Source organism: Callorhinus ursinus, unplaced genomic scaffold, assembly GCF_003265705.2.
Source record: "Callorhinus ursinus isolate GAN/ISIS: 27379988/994484 unplaced genomic scaffold, GSC_fseal_2.0 scaffold2, whole genome shotgun sequence".
NCBI classification, from domain to species: Eukaryota; Metazoa; Chordata; class Mammalia; order Carnivora; family Otariidae; genus Callorhinus; species Callorhinus ursinus.
Genome location: NW_027397064.1, coordinates 1,194,122 through 1,198,628, shown reverse-complemented (window position 1 = coordinate 1,198,628; position 4,507 = coordinate 1,194,122).

Here is a 4,507-nt window from a genome sequence, read left to right as displayed (position 1 = left end):
TGTGTGTGTGTGTGTGTGTGTGTGTGTGTGTGTGTGTGTGTGTGTGTCTCCCTCCCTCTTCCCAGGACTTGGATGACATGAGTGTTGCATCTTTCATTATCATCCCACAAGTCCCCGAGACTGTTAATTTTTTGTTGCTAGTCTGTTTTTTCACTGATGTTCAGATTGGAGATTTCTACTGTCCTCTCTTCCAGTTCACCAGTTCTCCCCTCTGCCTTTTCTGTTCCGCTGTGGTGCCATCTAGTGAGTTTTTAAAAAGCTTTGGTTATGGTATTTTTCAGTTATAAAATGTCCTTTAGTTTCTTTGTATCTTCTGTTTCTTTGCTGAGGCTTCCAATTTTTCATTTATTTCTGGTGTGTTCATAATTCCTTATTGAAACATAATTATGATGGCTGCTTCAAAATCCTTGTCAGATAATTCCAGCATATGTGTCATCTTGGTGTTGGGATCTGTTGACTGTCTTTTCTCATTCAAGTTGAGATTTTTCTGTTTCTTGGTATGATTAGTGATTTTTGGTTGTGTCCTGAACATTTTGGGTATTTGGGATTTTATTTAAATCTGTTTTAGCACGCAACCTCTGATGCCTTGTCACTGAGAGAAGGGGGTGTGGCCTTGTTACGGTCTGGTGGGGTGGAAATCCAGGTTCCCTTCTGGGCCTCTGTTGATGCCCTGGGGGATGGAGAGGATGAATTCCTAGAAGCCGTAGGGGGTGGGGTGGCAGGGTGGCCACCTCGTTACTACTGGGCAATGTTGGAAAGTCCTGACTCTCCACCAGGCCTCCTCTGACACCACCATGGTGTGTGTGTGTGTGCGTGCGCATGCTGATTTCCCTGGGACTAAGTTTATATCTTAACATATCACCATCTCAGGGGAAGCCCTAAACCCAGTGCTGTCTTGTCACTGATACTTTAAAGGGACCTTAGATTTCAAGCATTATCTTAATCTTTATAGAAAATAGGATGAAAACCAAAAAGCAATAGGTTTTCAGAGCCAGGATAGACAAGCAGAAGGCCACTGGGGGCTGGTGATAGTGTTTGAAGGAGACAAATGCACCTGCCCTAACGTGAATCTTCCTGTGGACAGAGAACCTACTTGGAGGACTTGGAGGGCTCTGGGTCTGATGGCAGCTGGGTCTCTAGCCTTGGGCAGGATATCTATGCTCTGGGTCCTATTTTCCTTATTAACAAATCGGGAGAAACTGACAGTCTCTGGTGAGTAACTAAGCATCTTTGGCATTTCCCCTTCTTGTCTGTGATGGCAAAATCAAATTAAGGAAGCCTCAGAGGAGTGGGGAAATTGGACTGATCTGGTGATTAAACATGGGGAGTGTGTGTGGGAGTTTGGATCCAGTGTAATGAACAGTGGAACAGAATGACACCTCGGTGGTCAGCACATCATAACGTCATCATCCATGTCTAGTTTGACTCTAGAAACAGTAAGCATTTTCTCCCCAAAACCCTTAAAATCTAAATCAACTTTACAAGTCATCCAGCTCTGACACTGGCCTGTTGTGGGTCATTTTGGGGACGGGGACCCTGGGGAGGGCTCGCACCTCATTCTTTGGGCTGGGCCCCAACCTTGTCCTGGACAGGCCTAGAGAGGAGGCAGTGTTCCCAAGGCATTTCCAGAGACTCAGAGCTGGTGCCAGGTGTTCCAAGCCCCTCAGGGGCCCTGCACTGTGTTCTAACATCAGACAAGTCCAGGATAGAAAGTGCTGGTCACTAATGGAACAACAAGGTGCAAATTGGTTATTTGGACAGAGGAAGATTTTCAGCTACTCTGGGGAGAGGAGTCTTTGAGTCCTTTCACCTAAATAAAAAAGTTGAAAAAAGTAAAAAAAAAACAAAGAAAGCTGGGAAGCATGAATGGGCTGCTTAACGAAAGAGACAGTATGAGAGAGGCCCTGGTCACTTCTCTGCGCTGGGAGTGGGATTTCTGGACGCGTGCAGGGATGGGCCCAGCTGCTCCCGCGTTCCCAGTGTGGCTGTGCTGTCAGCCTGGCTGAACTGCTCCATTTGGGGCATGCATGATCACAATCCTGCATTCAGTTCAGCAGGTGCTTTGTGCCCAGTGCAGAGCTAGGGAAGGGATGGCTTCCAGAGCCCCAGGGACATTGGGCCCCCAGGGCTTCCAGTGGAGGAACTCCAAGCAGGCACAATCAAACTTTTACTTCTAGCAAGAAGGACAGTTTCTAAGCAATCAACATTGTGAGTTGATCAGAGTTTCTCCAGGGTTTGTATCTGCCCTGGCAGGGGAGGAGGCTGGGGAGGGGCTGAGCAGATTGGCCACCTCCCCCGTGTACAAAAGTGCTGGAGAATGACAACTTCAGCTGCACCACCCACTCCATTTAATACAGACCTCGGCTGGGGTTCCCGCAAGTTCAAGGTGGCCCTCATCCTGAGTTTTATTGTTCAGTTGTTGGTCCTTTATTGTGTAATTTGGCCTGATGTAGGGCTGAGAAAATGCATTGTCTTATTTCACCCTTGACATTTTTATTGCAGGGAATTTTCAATTCTGTGGGAAAGACTGTTCAGGCAGCTTCCTTGGGAATTATTTAAAGAGAGACAGGTTAGCTACTGAATGCTGGGAGGGAGGAAAGAGCGAGGGAGAACAGAGAAAGAGGACGTGCAGGAGGGAAGGAGTTTACAAGTAAGGGATCCCTAATCACAACATTTTACTTCTCTGCTTGTTCTTACTTATCCTCATATTCTAAGTGAGAAGTACTTTCCCGACAGTTTTTCCCCCTCTCTGCTAGTCGGATGTGTCCTGAGCCTCCTGTTCCTTCAGTGTCCCCAGCTCTGTGACCTTGGCCATTTCTCTTCACTCCTCTGGGCCCATGTCTCTTCATGTGTAAGGGGAGACTGAGAATATCCTCTACTGCTTAGGCTTATTTCAAGGGGCAAATGGACCCAAGCACGGCATGCCAAGGAAAGGAGTATTGTTTAATGGGACATGTATTAAAGTGGGGGGGGGGGCGGCTGGGCGAAAGCCCCCAGCCGAAATCTGGGAGTTTCCTGGGAGAAGGGCCAGGTTTGAGGGTGGAGGGAGAAGGGGATCTTGTGCAGTGGCCAAGTAGAAGGGTGCCCGGTAACCCCAGGGACTGAGAAGAGGCGGGCCAGTGAGGCTGGAGGGAGAGAGGAGCAAGGGAGCTGGGGAGGCCAGCAGGTGGAGACTGTGGAGTGTCCACTGGGCAGGTGAGCACTCTGATCCTCAGCCCAAGAGCCTCAGAAAGCCATCTAATGGTTTAAGTAGGGAAAGTCACAATGGGACTTGAATTTTGAAGAGAGTGTATTGGCCACAAGAAGCAGTCTTGATATCGGGGGTGGGGGGGGGGAGCGTTGCTTTGATCATTTCCTGAGGCCAGTGTGGATTCTGCAGCTTGGATTGTGGTGGTAGTTGGCGACGCAGGAGAGGGGAATGGAGAAAAGTGGGCTGATATTAGAATTGCTTAGGGAGTTGGATCTTCTGGTCTTGGTGACCGATCAGATGATGAGTGGTAAGGAGGAGGAAGGTATCAAGAACTATGCCTCGATTTCTACCTCATGCAAATGGACAGAGTCTTGTCATTCACTCATATGGAAGCTACTAGACCAGATTTGGTCATGGAAATGTTCAATTTGAGGTATCTTTGAGACATCCTAGTGAAAAATGTGGAACAGGTCTAGTTGGATATACAACCTTAGAGTTCAGGGTTGAGATCTGGCCACATTTTTTCACCTTTTTCTGCACATACACTGACTGCCATGTGGCTTTTCAGTTCCCCTGTTGAGAGTGAGGGTAAACTTCCCTGACCCTTGACTGGAGGCTCAATTCTCTTCCATAACTGCCCCCCAACTCTTCTCAACCCCTCATTTCCTTGCAGCTATACCCACCTGATCCTTTTCTTCCTATGCATGGTTCAAACTCCTCCAAGTGTGCTTTGCTCACAGTGAGGCTCGGCCAGTTCCAAGTTCTGTAAGGACAGCTCCTCAGTATCATTCCTCTCCATCTTCAGATCCACGAAACTAGAGATAAGTTGTCTGTTCCCTACACCTCACGCACAGTGGTGGGACTGGCATGGCGTAGCCACTGTAGGTATGCCTCTTTAAAGAGGGGGAAATGGGAGGCGCTAAGGAGTCACTGGTCCATAGCAGTTCTCTCACCCAGCTGGGCACATGTTGGAGGTTCCTTGATTAGGTCTGGAGGCCCAGAAATGATTCTTCAGAGTGCTTGGTTCTGTCCTTTGGCCTCTTGGCTCCACCCTCTGAGTCATCCTTCCTTTTTCTGTGAAAGATGGTGCATGTCTGCAGTGGAGTCATTTTCCCAGTCTTATTCCTGTCAGTGGAATTTTGGGATCAAATCAGCTCCTTTAATTTAGTTCTACTTCTATCCCATTCAGTCTAAGTTGGCAGTGCCTTTGCTGGTGTAACTCTGTCTACAGTGTTGTGGCTCACATGTGAATCTCCCTGGGGTTTACTTCATTAGACAGCCACGTTCACACGTCTCTTCTAGATAAGTCTTTAAGCT